General features: G+C 34.4%; 1 pseudogene; it reads right to left on the bottom strand.

Annotated features, from left to right (window-relative positions):
* Window positions 1-15,012: 15,012 nt before the first annotated feature.
* On the bottom strand, window positions 15,013-15,571 carry LOC139703314 (proline-rich protein 3-like; annotated as a pseudogene).
* Window positions 15,572-20,591: the final 5,020 nt, after the last annotated feature.

Genomic DNA, 20,591 nt, shown 5'->3' on the forward strand with positions numbered 1-20,591 from the left:
ACCTGGAAATCAACTTTATGAAAGAGGTGAAAGATCTATACAATGACAACTACAGAACCCTAAAGAAAGAAATCAAATAATACCTTAGAAGATGGAAAGATCTGCCTTGCTCTTGGATCGGCAGAATTAATATTATTAAATTGACCACACTACCAAAAGCACTATACAGATTCAATTCCAATAAAATTCCAATTCCAATGCAATTCCAATAAAAATCCCAATGACATTTCTCATAGAAATAGAAAAAGCAATCATGAAGTTCATCTGGAAAAGTAAGAGACCCAGAATAGCTAAAGCAATCCTTAGCAGGAAGTGTGAAGCAGGTGGCATCAATATACCAGACCTTAAACTATACTAAAGAGCAATAGTAACAAAACAGCATTATATTGGCACCCAAACAGACTGGTAGACCAATGGTACACAATAGAAAACACAGAGTCTAACCCTCAAAACTACAATTATCTTATATTAGTAAAAGGTGCCAAAAACATGCACTGGAGAAAAGACGGCGTCTTCAACAAATAGTGCTGGGAAAACTGGAAATACACATGCAACAAAATGAAATTAAATCCATTTCTCTCACCATGCACAAAACTCAACTCAAAGTTGATCCTACAGTGGATCAAGGAGCTAGGAATTAAACCAGAAACTCTGCGTCTACTAGAAGAAAAAGTAGGACCTAATCTTCATCATGTGGGATTAGGGCCCAACCTTTTTTTATAGGACTTCTATAGCGCAAGAAATAAAACCAAGAATCATTAAATGGGATGGAATCAAACTAAAAAGTTTATTCTCAGCAAAAGAAACAATCTGTGAGGTGAATAGAGACCCTACATCCTGGGAACAAATTTTTACCCCTCACACATCAGATAGAGCACTGACCTCTAGGGTATAAAAAGAGCTCAAAAAGCTAAGCACCAATAAAAGAAATAACCCAATCAACAAATGGGCCAAGGACCTGAACAGACACTTCTCAGAATAGGATATATAATCAATCAACAAACATATGAAAAAATGTTCATCATCTCTAGCAATTAGAGAAATGCAAATCAAAACTAATAAGATATTATCTCATTCTAGTCAGAATGGCAGGTATTATGAAGACAAACAACAATAAGTGTTGGTGAGGATATTGGCAAAAAGGTACACTCATACATTGTTGGTGGGACTGTAAATAGGCGCAGCCAATATGTAAAGTAGTATGGAGATTCCTTGGAAAACTGGAAAAGGAACCAGTTTTCCAGCTATCACTCTCCTCAGTTTATACCCCAAACATTTAAAAACAGCATACTGCAGGGACATAGCCACATCAATGTTTTCTAGCAGCACAATTCACAATAGCTAAACTGTGGAGCCAACCAAATGCCCTTCAGTGGATGAATGGATTAAAAAAAGCGTCATATATACACAATGAAATTTTACTCAGCAATAAAAGAGAATAAAATCATGGCATTTGGAGGTAAATGGATGGCATTGGAGAAGATAATGCTAAGTGAAGTTAGCCAGTCCCCCAAAAAGCAAATGCCGAATGTTTTATCTGATATAAGGAGGCTGAATCATAGTGGGGTGGGGGGTGCATGAGAGGAACTGATGAACTGTAGATAGAGCAGAGCAGTGGAAAGGAAAGGGAGAGGTCAGGGGATTAGTAAGGATGGTGGAATGTGATAGACATCATCATTCAAAGTACATGTATGAAGACACAAATTGGTATTAACATACATTATATACAACCAGAGACATGAAAAATTGTACTGAACACATGTAATAAGAATTGTAATTCATTTCACTGTCATTTATTTTTAAATCAATAAAAAATAGTTTATTATTAAAAGAAATACATTTTTCATTCATACCCAAACAAAGAATTGTTATAATTAATCCACCCTATATAATAAATGCATTTTACAGATATCTACAGAATATTACCACAGACAACAGAATATATATGTTCTTTTCAGAATCTTATAGAACTTTCTGAAAAATACATCATATTTTACACCATAAAATATATGCTTATTACCAAATACAAAAATGTGACTTTTTGCATTTTATTGTATCATAATGGAATGAACCCAGAAATTAACTCAACAGAAAATTATACAAGCACATGGAGTTTGAAAAATACAACTTTATGTGATCAATTGTGGTTGCACAGATTGTGAGAACTTAAAAATTCTGAAAAATAATTGTCAATGGATATACAACAGAACAGAATATATAGGATAGAGCAAGGCCTTTTCTAAGAAGGAAGTTTATAGCTTTGAGTACCTAGATTGAAAACCTGGAGTTAGTATTTATAAAACCTCGAATGATCTTAAATAATATACTATAATGCAACCCAAGGTCTTAGAAAAAAGCATGAACAAAGCCAGAATATTGAGAGAAATAATAAAAATCAGAAGTTAAATTAATGGTTTAGAGAGTACAATTACAATACGATAGATCATTGCAAGAATCAGTTTGGTGTTTGAAAATAGAAATAAGATGATGAAAATTTAACCAAAGTGACCAAAAGAGAGGGAAGAGTCAAATAAGTAAAATGAAAAGAAAATACATATGTTACTATAGGTACCACTGAAAACCAAATAATTATTAGTTACAATTTTGAAAACTTTTATTTAAAAAAATGAAAAATCTACAAGAAATGGACACATTCCTACACACATGTAATTTAATTAAACAGAACCAAAGATATTCAAAGAACAAGCAGGTCCAATACAAGCAATGGGATCAAAGTAGTTATAAATAGCCACCTGACAAACAGAAGTCCAGAACCAGATGGATTTACATCTCAGTTTTACCAGAGCTTTAAAAAACAAATACCAGTGCTCCTCAAGTTATTCCATGTAATAAAAATGGAAAACTGTTTTCAAACTCATTTTACAAAGCCTAGCATCCCATTACCAAAATCAGCTACTGACACAACAAAAAGAAAGAAAATAAAAGTAGAAAACAATATCTGATGAACAGATCAGCAGAGATTTCCAAGAAAATACGTGAAAACAGAATTCTGCAGCAGAATTGAAAACCTATATACCATGATCAAGTTTGGTTTAATCCTAAAGATACAAGAATGGTATAACATATGCAAATCAAAAAATAAAAACCAGCACATAAATAGAATCAAGAACAAAATCATATTATCATCTCAATAGCAGAAAATGCCTCCAACTAAATTCAACATCATTTCATGATTAATTACCAGAAGACACTACCACAGAAGTATTTTGTCTCAATTTATGAATGGCTATATATGAAAAAACCCATACCCAACATAATAATGAATGGGGATCAACAAATGGAGCTGGAACAACTGCAAATCCATATGCAGCAAAATGAAACAAACACCCTGTCTCTCATCATGCTTGAAACTCAACTCAAAATGGATCAAAGACCTAGGAATTAGACCACAGACCCTGTGCCTAATGGAAGAAAAAGTAGGCCCTGACTTCCTTAACAACACACCTAAAGCACAAGAAATAAAACCAAAAAGAAACAGTCAATGAGGTGAAGTGAGAGCCTAAATTTTGGGAGAAAAATTTTGCTACATGCACCTCAAATAGAGCACTAATCTCCAGGATATGTAAAGAACTCAAAAAAATTAACACCAAAACAAAACAAAACAATAAATGGGCTAAAGAGCTGAACAGACACTTCTCAGAAGAAGATATACAATCAATCAACAAATATATGAAAAATGTTCAACATATTCAGTAATTAGAGAAATGCAAAGCAAAATTACTCTAAAATTTCATTTTATGCCAGTCAGAATGGCATTTATCAAAAACACAAACAATAAATGTTGGTGAGGATGTGGGGGGGAAAGGCACACTCATTCATTGCTGATGCAATTGCAAATTGGTGCAACTACTCTGGAAAGCAGGAGGAAGATTTCTTAGAAAACTTGGAATGGAACCACCATTTGACCCAGTTATCCCACTCCCCAGTCTAAACCCAAAGGACTTAAAATCAGCATACTATAGTAATGCAGCCACATCAATGTTTAAAGCAGCTCAATCCACAATAGCTAAACTGTGCATGCAGATAGATGCTTTACAATAGATGAATGGATAGAGAAACAGTGGTATATATATACAATGGAATATTACTCAGCATTAAAAGAGAATAAAATTATGGCATTTGTAGGTAAATGGATGGAGTTGGAGAATATCATGGTAAGTGAAGTAAGCCAATCCCCCCCAAAACAAAGGACAAATGTTTTCTCTGATAAGTGGAGGCTGATCCATAATGCAGGAGGGTAGCATGAGAAAATAAAGAAACTTTTATTGGACAAAGGTGGGAGGGGAGGGGAGGGGATATGATGGCAGGAAATATGGTAGAATAAGATGGATATTATTACCCTAGATACATGTATGACTGCACATAAGGTGCAACACTACATTGTGTACAATCAGAGAAATTAAAAGTATAGCTATGATTGTGTACAATGAATCAAAATGCATTCTGCTATCATATATACCTAATTAAATAAATAAATAAATTGAAAAAAATAATGAATGGGGAAACACTGTGTAGTTGCTCAATATTGAAGGTGAAAATCCCATCAAGTGTTCTAGGGGGAATAAAAGAATCATAAAAATTTTTAAGAACCATAGATGCAAATACTGGGCAAATAGGCAGTAGTACTGGGTAATACCTTCCTTAATCCAATTTTATGAATTTTATCTTTAAAGTTTTAATGTGATAATTGAGAGTATTCATGTGACTGTTCTTATCCCTCACCCCCTTTTTTCACTCGTTTTCTCTCCTTGATATTTATTCTTTTTTATACCACCTACACATCCCTGTTTTAATTTTTATTATGTAAAATGGTGTAATTTATTGTTGTTTTGTTGTGGTTATTATTATTTTGGTACCTGGGATTGTGCCCCAGGGCACTTAACTACTAAACCACATCCCCAGCCCATATATATATATATATATATATATATATATATATATATATATATATATATATATATGTTTGTTTTGAGACAGCTCACACAAAGTTGCTTAGGGCCTCTCTTCATTGCTAAGGCTGGTTTTGAGCTTCTGACCCTGCTGCCTCAGGCTCCTGAGCCAATGGTATTATAGGTGTGCACCATCACACCTGGGTGCTGTAATGTATTAATTGGAATTATTCATTCTGATGAAATCATAGAGTAGTTTTGATTTGCATGTCTCTAATTGCTAGAAGTGTTGAACATTTTTCCATATGTTTGTTGATCAATTACATTTCTTCTGTTAAGTGTCTATTCAGTTCATTAGCCCATTTACTGATAGGGTTATTTATTTTTTATTTTTGGTGTTAAGATGTTTGATTTCTTTCTATATCCTGGAGATTAATGCTCTAACTGAGGTGTGTATGGTAAAGAAATTTTCCCCCATTCTGTAGGCTCTCTTCATGTTATTATTTACTTTGCTGAGAAGAAACTTTTTAGTTTGAATCAATCCCATGTATTGATTTTTAATTTTACTTTTAGGAGTCTTGTTAAGGAAGTCAAGTCCTAAGCTGACATGACTTTTTTTTTATTAGGCATAAGGTCTCTGTTCTAGTACCTAAGTCTTTGATCCAATTTGTGTTTATTTTTGTGCAGGGTAAGAAATAAAAGTTTAATTTCATTTTGCTACATAGGGATTTCCAGTTTTCTCATTTGTTGAACAGGCTATCTTTTCTCCTATGTATATTTTTGGCACCTTGTCTAGTATGAGATAGCTGTATTTATGTGTGTTTGTCTCTGTGACTTCTATTTTGTAGCATTGTTCTACATGTCAGTTTTGGGGTCAATACTATGCTGTTTTTGTTACTATCCCTGGGTAGTATAGTTTAAGTTCTGGTACTGTAGTGCCTCCTGCATCACTCTTCTTGATAAGTAATGCTTTGGCTATTCTGGATCTCTTATTTTTCCAACTGAATTTAATGATGGCTTTTTTTAGTTCTATGAAGAATGTCATTGGGATTTTAATAAAAATTGCATTAAATTTGTATAAAAGTTTTGGTATTATGGCCATTTGGACAATATTAATTCTACCTATCCATGAGTTTGGGAGATCATTCTGTCTTTTAAGGTCTTCAATTTCTTTCTTCAGCATTCGGTAGATTTCATTGTAGATTCTTTCACCTCTCTTGTTAGATTGATTCCCAAGTATTTTAGTTTTTCAAGGCTACTGTGAATGGGGTAGTTTTCCTAATTTCTCTTGCAGTAGATTCATTGCTTATGTATAGAAATCCATTTGATTTATGAGTATTGATTTTATATCCTGCTACTTTACTGAATTCATTTTTTAGATCTAGAAGTTTTCTGGTGGAATTATTTTGATCTTCTATAGAATCATGTTGTCAGCAAATAGTGATAGTTTGAGTTCTTCTTTTCCTATTCATATCCTTTTAATTTCTTTCATCTTATCTGTTTGCTCTGGCTAGAGTTTCAAGTACTATGTTGACTAGAAGTGGTGAAAGAGGCCATCCTTCTCTTGTTCTAGTTTTTAGACAAAATGTTTTAAATTTTTCTTCATTTGTAATGATGTTGGCTTGGGCTTAGCAAAGATAGCTTTTACAATGTTGAGTTATGTTCCTAGTATCCTTAGATTTTCTAGTGTTTTTAACATGAAGAGGTGCTGTATTTTGTCAAATGTTTTTTCTGTTTCTATTGAGATAATCATATGCTTCTCGTAGTTAAGTCTATTGATATGATGTATTATGCTTATTGATATCTGTATGTTGAACCAACCTTAAAACCAAGAGATTAACCCCACTTGATCCTGGCACACTTTCTTTTTAATATGTATTTGTATGCAATTTGCAAGAATTTTATTGAAAATTTTCACATCTATGTTCATAGAGATATTGGTCTAAATTTTCCTTTCTTTAATGTGTCTTTGTCTGGTTTTGGAATTGGAGTGATATTGGCCTCATAGAGGAGTTTGGAAGGGTTTTCTCTTTGGCTATTTCATGGAATACTTTGAGGAGTATTGATATTAGTTCTTCTTTGAAGATCTTGTAGAACTCAGCTCTGAATCCGACTGGTCCTAGGCTTTTCTTGGTTGGTAGGCTTTTGATAGCATCTTCTATTTCATTGCATAAAATTTATCTATTTAAATTGTGTATGTCTTTCTGATTCAGTTTGAGTAGATCATATGTCTGTAGAAATCGGTAGATGTCTTTGAGATTTTCTATTTTATTGGAGTAAACAATTTCAAAATAGTTTCTAATTATCTTCTGTATTTCAATAGTGTCTGTTGTGATATCTCCTTTTTCATCATGAATTTTAGCAATTTGATCTTTCCCTCTCCTTCTCTTCATTAGTGTATCTAAGGGTCTAATTTCAATTTTATTTATTTTTTAAAAAAACAACTGGTCATTTTGTAATTTTTTTCAGTTGTTTCTTTTATTTCAATTTCATTGATTTCAACTCTGATTTTAATTATTTCCTGTCTTCTACTACTTTTGGTGTTGATTTTTTATTCTTTTTCTAGGGCTTTGAGATGTAATGTTAGGTCATTTATGTGTCGACTTTTTATTCTTTTAATGAATTAACTCAGTGCAATGAACTTTCCTTTTAGCATTGCCTTTATAGTGTCCAAGAGATTTTGATATGTTGTATCAGTGTTCTCATTGACCTCTAAGAATTTTTTTTTATCATCTCCCTGATATCGTCTTGTATCCATTGTTTATCCAATAACATATTATTTAGTTTCCAGGTGTTGAAGTAGCTTATATTTTTTTATTTTATCATTCATTTTAAATTTCATTTCATTATGATCCAATAGAATGCAGTGTAGTATCTCTATGTTGTTTTTGGTGAGAGTGTCTTTGTGGCATAGCATATGGTGTGTTTTAGAGAAGTGTCCATGTGATGCTGAGAAAAAGGTGTATTTACTCATTGATGTGAAATACTTTATATATGTCCATTAAGTCTAAAATTGAGTGTAGTATTTAGCTCTATAGTTTCTTAGTGTAGTTTGTGTTTGGGAGGTCTTGCCAGTGGTGATAGAGGTATGTTAAAGTAACCCAGCATCATTGTGTTGTGTTATATTTGATTCTTGAAATTGGGAAGGGTTTGTTTGATGTATGTAGATGCTCCATTGTTTGGGGAATAAGTATTTACAATTGTTATATTTAGTTGCTATATGATTCCCTTAAGCAGTATGAAATATTCTTTATTCCTTCTGACTAACTTTGGATTGAAGTCCACTTTGTCTCATTTGAGGATGGAAACCCCTGCTTGTTATCACAGTCCATGTAAGTGACACTTTTTTTCCCCAACCTTTCTCTTTTAGTGTATGGATGTCTTTTCCTAGGAGCTGAGTCTCTGGAAGACAGCATATTGTTGTTTTAATCCAATGTGACAATATATGTCTTTTCATTGATGAGTTTAGACCATTAACATTCAGGGTTTTTTATTGAGAATACAAATGTGAGTTGTACTCTCAGATATTTTGGTTAATTTTTGATTTTGATTTTGAATTAGTTTCTCCCTTGATTGACCTTTTCTTTAGTGTAGCTCCCCCCCTTTCTGGTTTTCTTCTTCTTTTTCTCCTCCTCCTCCTCCTCCTCCTTTTCATTTTCTCCTTGTGGAATATTTTGCTGAGAATATTTTGTAGTGCAGGCTTTCTAGTTGTGAATTTTTTAACTTCTGTTTATCATGGAAGGATTTTATTTTATCTACAGATCTGAAGCTTAATTTTGCTGGATATAAAATTCTCACTTGGCTTTCATTTTCTTTAAGAGCTTGATATATATTATTCCAGGACCTCCTGGGGTTTAGGATCTGGGTTAAGAAATCAGCTGAAATCTGAATTGTTTTTTTTTTTCTATATTACTTTGATATTTTTTCTCCTACACCTTTAATATTCTATCCTTATTCTGTATGTTAGTCATTATTATTATAATGTGCCTTAGGGTGGCTCTACTGTACTTTTGTACATTTGTGGTCCTGTAAACCTCTTGTAGTTGATTTTCCATTCATTCTTTAGATTTGCTAATTTTTCTGACATTATGTCTCTCAAAAATTGTGCATTCCTTTGTTTGTATCTCCAGGCCTCCATCTCTTCCAATAAATCTTAAATTTGGTCTTTTCTTGTTATTCTATATTTCTTGAAAATTCTATTCGTGGTTTCTTACCATGTTCTCTGTGATGTCAACTTTATTTTCAAGGGTATATATTTTGTCTTAATTGCTTGAGGTTCTGTCTTCTATGTGGTCTAGTCTGATTGAATTTTTAATTTTTTAATTGTTTCCTTCACTTCAAGGATTTCTGCTTAATTTCTTTTTATAGACTCTGCCTCCTTTACTGAAGTGATATTTCGCTTCCTCTATTTTCTTTCCTATACCATCCTTTATTTCAAATATCAGCCTAACTATGTATCTTCTAAATTCTTTCTTTGACATTTCTTCTACTGTGTTGTATATGTATTCTATTATTGAAACATCTTAGTTTTTATGGTGCTTTATTCCCTTGTTTCATTCATTCATGTTGTTGTTGTTTCATGTGTCTTCTCATCTAGCAGTATGGATCTGGGGCAGTACAGTTTCTACCCTGTAGTCTTGTAGTGTCCCTGAAGGCTTCAAGTACCTCACCTTTAAGGGGAAACTAATATTAAAAGTACTCAATGGAAACAATATATGCCTTTAAACCAAATACCTCCTATGGGCATCTACAGTTTTTTTTTTGCAATAAATAAAAACAATATGTTCAATTATTGTCTAAATACAAACAGTATGTGTGCTAAAAGGTTTTATCAATTCAATGATGAACAATGAGGGAATATAAGTAGTGTAATTTGTGATGTATATGAAGGGAAAGGAGAGAAGATAGAGGGAAAAATATAGTAAGAGTGGGAGAGGAATTAATAGAGGTTGGCTGTGAGTATGAAAGAAGTGAGAAAGAATCCAGGGAGATAGGTGAAACAAAAAATATATAAAGATTTTTTTAAAAAATGGTATATGCAGAGAAGTGTGATAACTGGGCCAAATGGTGTTCCATTCCAACTTTTCTGAGAAATCTTCATACTGCTCTCCAGAGTGGTTACACCAATTTTTCAGTCCCACCAGCAATGTATGAGTGTCCTTTATTCCTACATTCTAACCAAACATTTATTTTTACTTGTGTTCTTGATATTTGCCATTCTGACTAGTTTTAATTTGCAGTTCTATATTTGCTAGTGACATTGAATCATTTTTTTTCATGTATTTGTTGACCATTCATATTTCTTCTTCTGTGAAATGTCTGTGGGTTCATTCCTTTGCCCATTTATTGATTGGTTTGTTTGTGAGGGTTTTTTCTTTGTGTGTGTGTGTGTGTGTGTGTGTGTTCACTTTTTGGAATTCTTTATATATTCTGGGTATTAATGCTTTATCTGACATGCAGGTGGCAAAGATTTTCTGCTATTCTGTAGGCTTTTTGTTCACATTCTTGATTGTTTCCTTTGCTGTGAAGAAGCTTCTTAGTTTGATACAACCCCACTCATTGATTCTTTATTTTACTTTTTGCACGTTCTGAGTCTTGTTGAGGAATTCAGTTTCTAAGCTGGCATGATGGAGATTTAGGCCTACTTTTTTTTTCTAGTAGGATCAGTGTTTCTTGTCTAATGACTTGGTACTTGATTCAATTAGAGTTTTGTGCCAGATGAGAGATTAGGGGTCCAATTTTATTTTATTACATATTTATTTCCAGTATTCCCGGCACTATTTGTTGAAGAGGCTTTCTTTTTTCCAATGTATGCTTTACCCATAACATAATTTGATCACTGTCATTCCCTACCTCTTTCCTTTATAGTCCCTCCTTCTCCCCCTGGTATACTCACTTCACTCTACTAATCTCCCTCCTGTTATTAATTTTAATCAGTGCATTATAATTAAATATGAAATTGAGATTTACTTTGGCATATTCATTCATATAAATGAAATAACTGGATAGATTTTCTTTTCTAGTACTCCTTCCCTCTTCATCTTCTTTCTCTACTTAAATTATATACTTTCTATTTTTGTGAGATCTCTTTTTTTATTACACTTTTTCTCTTTCTAGTTTCCATATATAAGAGGAAACAATCTACCTTTGACATTCTGAGTGGGGCTAATTTCACTTAGGGTGCTATTCTCAAGTTCCATGCATTTACTAGCAAATGACATCATTTTATATTTTTATGGCTAAAACTCCCTTGTTTGTATATGTTATATATTTTTTATACAATCATCGATTGAAGGATATATAAGCTGTTTCCATAACATAGGCAATTGTGAATTGTGCTGCTAAAAATGTTGATATTCATGTATCACTGCAGTGTACTGATTGTAATTCTTTAGGATAAACACAATGAAATTGTATATCATGTTCATAGGGTAGTTCCATTTTTAATTTTAAAAATCTTCAAACTGTAATGCAGAACAGTTATACTAATTTTGCAATTCTACCAATAATATATTAGTTCATATTTTCCCCACATCCTTGCCAGGAAATTTTGTTATTTCTAGCCCTAATGATTAACATTCTAACTGAAGTGATATGAAGTTTCAATGTAGCTTTGATTTACATTCCCACAATTGCTAACAACATTGATTTGTTTTTCAATTATTTATTGACCAATTCTATTTCTTCTTTTGTGAAATTACTATTTAATCATTTGACAATGTATTTGTTAGGTTTTCATTTGTCATTTAAATTCTTCTTTATGTATTATGAAAATTAAGTCTTTGTTAGATGAGTAGCTGGCAAAGACTTTTTTCTACTTTATAGAGTCTCTTCTTAAGTTGTTAAACATATCCTCTGCAGTGCAGAAGCATTTTAACTTAATGCCATCCAACTTATATTTTCTTGGTTTTATTCCTTAAGATTTAGGAGTCTTATTAAGAAAGTTGATGCTTGAGCCAATATGTGAAGTATTGATCCTAAGTTTCTAGCATTTGCATAATTTCTGATCTACATCCTAGGTTTTGATACATTTTATAATAAGGTAAAATAAAAAAGTTAATTATACACATAAAAAGACAGTATTAAATGACTACATTACAGATGTATCAATAAAGTCAGTCTTTAAAATTTTGATGAAATGTTGTAGGTCAGATAATAATTAATGATTTTTTCTTTTAATTATTTTCTTCCTTTCCTTTTATTTCTTACTCTATCTCCAACTTCGCCTATACGGATTTTCCATTTATCTTTAAGATATATAATCTCTCCTACTTTTCCTCCTTATTTTGATATAACATTCACATATGAGAGAAAACTCTCAACCCTGGATTTTCTTTCTTTTTTTAATATGTATTTTTTAGTTGTAGTTGGATACAATATCTTTATTTCACTTATTTGTTTTTATGTGGTCCTAAGGATCAAATCCAACACCCTACACTTGCTAGGTGAGAGCTTTGCCGCTTAGCTACAACCCCAGCCCACAACCTGGGATTTTGTGAGTCTGGCTTATTTCGCTTAGCATGACATTCTCTAGTTCCATCTATTTATGAGCAAATGCCTAATATCATTCTTTTTATGGCAGAGTAAAAAGTGTGTGTGTGTGTGTGTGTGTGTGTGTGTGTGTGTGTGTGTCACATTTTTATCTATTCATTTGTCTATTAATGGGCATCTGGACTGATTCCATACCTTGGTTATTATAAATTGTGTTGCTATAAATATCGATGTGACTGTATAAGTAGATTGTGGTGATTTTAGATTTTTTGGGTAATTACCAAAAGATAGCTTGGTCATATGGTGATTCAATTTCTATTTTTTTAAATATCTCTGTATTGCATTTCAGAGTAGTCGTACAAGTTTTGAGTCCTACAGAAAATAAATGTGTGTACTTTTTCAAAAATCATCACTTGCATTTAGTACTATTTGTATTCTTGAGAGTTGCCTTTCTGAATAGAGTGAGATAAAATGTCAGTGTTGTTTTAATTTGAATTTTCTTGATTGCTGGAGATTTTGAATTTTTTTTTCAATATTGAATTGTTGTGTGTCTTCATCTAAGAGATATCTGTTATGTTTACAATTTATTGATTGGGTTATTTGGTTTTCTGTTGCTGACTTTTTTGAGTTCTTTATTCATTTTAAATAATAATCCCATGTCAGAGGGGAAGTTGGCAAAAGTTTTCTTCTGTTCTGGAGTTTCTCTCTTCATGCTTTTAATCGTATACTTTTCCAGGCAGAATTTTTTTTTTTTAATTTGAGGGCATTAATTTCATTTATTGATTGCTGGTTATATTTATTGAGCGTTAAGGGTCTTTGTAATAAAGTCAATGCTTGTAATAGTATGAGGCAGTGTTGGTCCCATGTTTTTCTAGAAGCTGCAAACTTTCTGGTCTAATTCTGAAGCTTTTGATCCACTTTGATTAGACTTATGTGCAAGGTGAGAGATATTCTTCTACATATGCATATCTACCTTCCTAGCATCATTTTTAAAAGGATATCATTTATCCAACATATATTTTTGGACCCTTTTTGAGAATCAGATGACTGTAAGTAGGTGGCTTTTTCTCTATGTCTTCTATATTATCCCTTTGATATTCATGTCTATTTTGATGCTAATACCATGTCTTTTTGTTACTATTATGTCTGTAGTGTAATTTAATATCAGGTATTTTGATGCCTCCTGAATTTCTTTTCTTACTCAAGATTGCTTTGACTACTCTGGATCTCCTATCCTTCCAAATCAATTTTATGATTGTTATTTATAGTACCATGAAAAATGTTATTGGCATTCTCATGGAAATTGCATAGAATCTGTATAACATTTATGGTAACATATTTGTTTTGGCAATATTAATTCTGCCTATTCAAAACCATGGGAGGTCTTTCCATCTTCTAATATATTCTTCTTCTTCTTCTTTTTTTTTTGGTTTCCACTGCATTTATTACTAATATTAAAAAAATGTTAAAAAGAAAAAAAATTCATTCTCAGTTCTCCAGTGGCTCTCCTCCCTCCCTCTTGCCCACACAACTCCGGACCCATTTCCTCAATGCCAGCTTAAAACTGAACCTGTTCACTACCTTTTTCACAGAAAACAACCAGTGCCAGGGATGTGAGGGAAGAGTGTCAGAAGAGAGCAACAGTACTGCCCATGTTCCACCCAAAGATAGGCCAGGTGGAGATTCACAGAATTCAAATGAAAGGGCTGGTAGCTTCATAATGACATAGTCTAACTAAAATGGTCTAAATAGGAGCTGGGTAGGGAGGCCCATCTTAGGCTTTACAAGACATCACTGGCCTGTGTCAGACCAAGAATAATCAACACCAGGAGAAGTACAGGGAGGACCAGGGAGGCAGTCTTGTGGAGTTTCTCAATGCTCCCAAGTTGGGATGTGGGGAAAGTCTAGAGGGCACCAAGAGCCTCACTCATTTTGGCAGAAAAAACTTATTCTAGTGCTAGGAAATGACAAAAATGCCACAGACACTGATGGGGTGATGCATAGTTTCACAAAGCACAGTGATCACAGACCATAGCGGTGGGGATCATGCTACTGACAGGGAAACTACAAAATCCAAAAGCAGGGGCAGTTGCCTTTCAGGGAGCAACTCTGTACCAGTCACCCAAAAAGTGACCTCAGGTCAGAAAACCTGGCAAGTTTCTCTAGCAGCTGAAAACACTGGGATGTCACATAAAAAGGACTTAAAACAAGCAGCTAAAGTGGGTAGGAAACCGCTCCAGAGCTCTCAGGAATTGAGGGCAGTACTGGAGACAGGTAGAATGATGCACAAGAAAGAGCACACCAAAGAGGTTTCCTGTTCCGCAGTCATTTGGTGAAAGGGAAGAAGATCCAGGAGGCAGTTGAAGGGAACAAGAAGGGGTCCCAAAGGCATGTCTCTGGAGGCTGGATCAGAATACAGAGCGCACTGCGCACCAGTGATGAAACACAACTCTGGACCCCAAACCGGGGAGGTGGTGGATGGAAGTGGACATGTCATTGACCAAGGGCGTTGGGTGTAAGAGCTTCACTGTAGTCATCACAGGGCCACAGGGAAATACATGGCCACTGGGTCACAGAAGGCTCCTTCCAGCCTGGATGGGAAGGCACAGTCTCACAGAGGAGGTCCATTGACGTCTGGGTGGTAGAAGGCACAGAGGTTTTCATATCTACAGTGGTCCTTTTTGGAAAAGTGTCGACAGACGGGGCAGTCAGATTTGTCTTCCATAACCTGGGGGCCATCCTTAGGAGGGCAGGTATTCTTGATAAGAGACCAGCTTTTGAGCCTTCGAGGGTTTCTCTGCTCTTTGTGGAAGCTCTCCCTAGAGAGACCCCCATGGCCTGGCCCCAGAAAAGGGGGTTCAGCACTGACCCCACCACCAACCCCAACCCTATGGGCCAGACCTGGGGCCGAGGCCTCCCTGGATTGGGCCTTTGCCCAGGGGAGGAGGTGGGAGACTCAGCAGTGGTGGAATCATCAGACCCCTTGATCCTGGAGGACCTCTGTGAAGAGCTGACTTGGGGTCACTAGGCTTTCCATTGGCCATGCGGGGAGGGCCCAGAAGGCTGGGACTCTCATCTTCTATGGAACTCTCATCTTCCTCATCTCCAGTCTCTTCCCGTTCAGGCAGTGGTGGCTGCTGTTGCTGATTCCGCTTCTTTCGTTTCGGCATCATGGCTGCAGCAATGGCTGCAGCGGGATTTGGAGGGCAGTGAGGAAGCGTAATATCTTCTTTAATTTCTTTTTTCAGTGTCCTATAATTTTCATTGTAGAAATATTTCAACTCCCTGGTTATAGTAATTCTCAATGTTTTTTTTAGATTATTTTAAATGGTATAATTGTCCAGAGTTCTTTCTCCATAGAATCAGTTATATCCTGCTACTTTGATGAATGAGCTTATCTCTCTCTCTCTCTCTCTCGTGCACACACACACACACACACACAAACACACACAGACACACACATGCAAACATGTGCAAGGTCACACATAATAGAAAAAGGTAAAAAATAAAATGAAATTTAAAAATAGAATTAAATAAAAGGCTTATTTCCACTGTGGTTGTTAAAATATTGGCAAGGACAAATTTTCATTCTATATATTTATTTTGGGGCTCTATAGCCCTTTAGTCTAGGGCTGGGGATATACTGGGGAGTGCTAACAAGTGGTTACTCCCATTTTGGAGCTGGTACAGAGTTCTAAGTTGAAATTTCCTGTATTTGGGATGGAATCTTGGCTCACATTGGAAAAACTGTGACAGTGATATTTGAGATTTATTCCAAAATCCCTGCTGTGTATCTGGGTTTCCAGGGCCTCCTATAAATTTCTCTTTATTGTGTGTAATCTTAGCCTCTACACGTCTGACATTCACCACTAGGCATGTGAATTACCCAGGAACAGACCTGGTGTGCAGAAGCTCCTGTCTGGCCATCTTCCTGATAGCCTTGATGGGACACCAGCAACAGAGGGAACTCTCTCTTCTGAATATCCTGAGCCTGGATCACCTAAGGCACAATTCTCATCGCAACTGTGTCAAACACAATTGCCAAGGAACACGTCAGAGCCCACAAAATGCAACTGCTGGGTCAGTACAGCAACTTCCATTATGAGTTCCCAATCTCTTTCCTCTGCTTGCTGCTGCAGGGTTCTCATAAATGGTTCTTACTGATACCATGCTGTCTTTTGAGATCAGGTAGTGTGATGCAATGAGCATTGTTCTTACTTATCAGGCTTGTTTTTGACTATTCTGCATTTTTATTTTTGGACTCTTTTGCTAGTTCTCTGGAGAATATCATTGGTATTTTGACAAAAATTGTATTAAATCTGTGTATTGTTTTTTGTAATATGGCCATTTTGACAATATTTATTCTACCTATCCAAGAACATGGGACATCTTTCCATATTCTAAGATTATTTTTTAATTTCTAGCTTCAGTTTTCTATCATTTTAATTGAAGAGCTTTTTCTCCTCATTAGTTAGAATTTCCCCCTCCCCCAGTTTTTCAAATTTTTTTCTTGAGGCTCCTGTGAATGGAATTGTTTTCCTGATTTCTTTCTCAGCAGTTTTATTATTGTAGTATATAAAAGCGGTTGAACTTTTATAAAGCTCTCTACTTTTCTGACTACTTTTTTTTTTTGTTCAACAAGTCTAGAAATTTTCAGGTGGATTTTTTGGTCTTCTAAAGATAGTTCATGCTGTCTGAAAACAGAGATAATTTGAGTTATTTTCCTATTTTTATCCCATTAATTTTATTCTCTTGCCTGATCGCTCTGGCTAGATTCAAGAAGAATACTGAATAAAAATGAAGACAGTGGGCATTCTTCTCTTGTTCCTGATTCTGAAACTTTAATATTTTCTTGTTCAGTGTGATATTTGACTTGGGTTTGACATATATAGATTTTATGATATTGAGAAAAGTTACTTCTGTCTCCAATTTCTTCAGTGTTGTTGACATAAATGTGTGCTTGATTTTTGTTACAGGCTTTTTTTCCTTCAACCATTGAGATTATTACGTAATCATTATTATGTGATTATTGTTTCATGTAAAGATTTACAGTTAATGATTGTGTGAGCTGAAGAAACCTTGCATTCCTGGAATAATGCCAACTTGATCATGCTGCATAATCTTAATATGTTTTTGAATGCACATTGCTAATATTTTATTCAGGTATTTTGCATCTATTTTGCTCATGCATATTGTTCTGTTGTTATTTCTTCTTGATGTATTTTTATCTTGTATTCATATCAGGGTGATACTGGCTTCATAGACTCAATGTCAGAGTGTTCCCTCACTTTCCCTTTCTTGGAATAGTTTAAGGAGAATTGACATTAGCTCTTACTTACTGATCTGGTAGAATTCATCTGAGAGTCCATTCAATCCTCAGCTTTTATTTGTTGGAAGGTATTTTATTGCTGTTTCTGTTGTGTTGCTTAATATCAGTGTGTTTAGGTTTTCTATATCCTTATGGTTCAATTTTGGAGGGTCATGTGCGTCTAGAAATATTTTGAATATCTTCTAGATTTCACAGTTTATTAAAAATCTGTTTTCAAAACAGTCCCTAATGATATTTTGTATTACAGAATGTCTGTAATGGTGATATCTACATTATCATTTCTAATTTTGTTGATTTAGGTCATCTCTTTCTTCTGATTAGATTATGCAAGGGCTTATAAATATTACTTATCTTTTCAAAAAAATAACTTTTAGTGTATTGATCCTTTGTATTTTTCTCAACTTCATTAATATTTTTTTCTAATCTTAATTATTTCTCCTCCTCTATTAATTTGGGAATTAGATTTTATTTTTGTTTTTATTTTCTAGTAATGTAACACTAGATTATTCAGGTTCTTTCTGTTTTCATACTGTAGGACCTTAATCCTATAAATTATACTCTTAGAACTGCTTTTATGGTGTTCCAGAGATTTTGTTGCATTGTATCTCTACTCCCATTTGATTGTAGGAATATTTTAATTTTATCTTCATTTTTTCTATAATCCATTTCTTCTTCAAAATTGCATTGTTCAATATCCATTTGTTTATATGGTTTTTAATAGCTTTTCTTGCTATTGATATCAAAATTAATTCTGTTGTGATCGATAAATTGAATGGGATTATACTGATTGTTGAGTATTTGCTAAGACTTCCTTTATGACCTGCAGGATGGTATCTTTTGGAGTCAGTTTCATGAGAATAATATAAAAAAGGTAAATTCAGCTGTTCTTGAATGAAATATTCTAAAGATGACAGTTCCATTTTATTTATAGAATTTATAATGAAAACTGTGTGTATTGATTTTTATCCTAGATAACCTATCTATTGGTGAGATGGCAGTGTTGAAACCATTCACTGTTTTTGTATTGGGGTCTATCTGAGACTTAATGTCTCTGAGACTTTTATATAGTAATTTGCACTGACATTGTGGCATAAATATTTGTTATGGCTATATTTTCTTGTCAGATGTATCGTCTTATTCTACTATGAAGTGATTTTCCTTGTCTCTTCTCATTAAATTTTTATTTAAATTCACCTTGTTTGATATGAGAATAGTTACTCCTGCTTTGTTTTGGACTCCCTTTGCATACAACGTTTTCCACCATTTTACTTTTAACCTATGAATGTCTTTGCAAATATTATGTCTTTTGCAAGCACTGTATAGATGAATCTGTTTTTTTTTTAATTTATTCTGACAGTCAATGTCTTTTAATTGGAGATTTGAGACTGTTTACATTCAGTTATCATGAATAAATATTTGTTTTATATATTAAATCTGTCTTAATTTTCATTTGCATAACTAATCTCCTAGTAAGTTTCATCTAATCAGTACCTCTGAGGTTTCTTTTTGAGTTTTTCTATGTGTAACATTTCTTTCAGAATTTTATGTAGTATTGATTGTTTTAGTCAGCTTTTTCCCTGCTGTGACCAAAAGACCTGGCAAGAACAATGTGAAGTAGAAAAAAAATGTATTTTGGGGCTCACAGTTTCAGAGGTCTCAATACATAGATTGCTAACTGAATTCCTCAGGGCCCAAGGTGAAGCAGAACATTATGGTGGAAGAATGTGATAGAGGAACGTTGGGGACACATAATATCTAAACCATAACCTTCTGCCTCTGACTCCCAACAGCTCATACTTAACTCACAATGCCAACATTTATTTAGTCTGTTTTCAAGAGTTTCCACAGTCTTTTAACATTTTCAGCATTTCCCAAATGTCCAAGTCCAAAGTCTGTTTGAAACCCAGAGCAAACTTTCACTGTGAGCTACTATAAAAATCAAAATCAAGTTACATACCTCCAATATATAAAGGTATATAGTAAACATTTCTGTTCAGATAAACAGAAGCATGGAAAGAAGGGATGGAACCAAAGCGAATCTAAAATCCGGCTTTGCAAAGTCCTGTAGCTCTATGTCCTGCATCTGGAGCATATTGCCTCCTGACATTCTCTCCAAAGGACTTGTGTAGCTTTTCCCCTATGGTTTTCCTAGTTGCAGCCCCCATGTCCTCACTGTTGGCTTGTCTCTGTCCAATTCCTATAACTTTCCTAGTAAGGAATTCCACATTACTGGAATTTATTAGTCTCCACTGCAGTTTCCATTTCCTCCTAACATCTCCACACATTGCTCTATCAGGGGCTGCCTGCAGGGACTTCCCAAGCCTTCCTTTGAAATCTTGGTGAAAATAACCATGAACCCCTTACTCCAACATCCTGCAACCCTTCATAAACAGAACTGTGTGGTTGATGCCTCTAGTCCAATTACCTCCATCTTGAGCAGTAGCCAAACCTCCAGTGACCTCAGCTGCAGTAACCTGAGTGTATGGATGACTGAGTGTGGCAAAAATAACTTCCTAGGCTGCCCTGTGCAAATGGGTTTCTTTACTTTTATACCCTAGAGTCTGAGAAGGGTGAGGTCTTGTCAATTCCTGAGATACCCTCAAGACATATATTTTTTATTGTCTATGGGCAAAGTCTTTAGCATTTCTTTAGTGGTCATAGTGTCTGTAATAACCACACATTGTTTAGCCCAGGTTTTCCTCCCAGTTTTATGGCCGCACTGCAAATGTTAAAAAATATTTCTGCTTTGCTTTCTGCTTCTGATTTTCTCAATAAATTTGAATAAAAGCTGCTAGCAATAGTCTTGTCACAGCCTAAATACTATGCTGCTTAGAAATTTCTTCTCCCTGATTAAGAAGTCC

This window comes from Marmota flaviventris, chromosome X (genome assembly GCF_047511675.1).
Source record: "Marmota flaviventris isolate mMarFla1 chromosome X, mMarFla1.hap1, whole genome shotgun sequence".
In the NCBI taxonomy this organism is placed as follows: domain Eukaryota; kingdom Metazoa; phylum Chordata; class Mammalia; order Rodentia; family Sciuridae; genus Marmota; species Marmota flaviventris.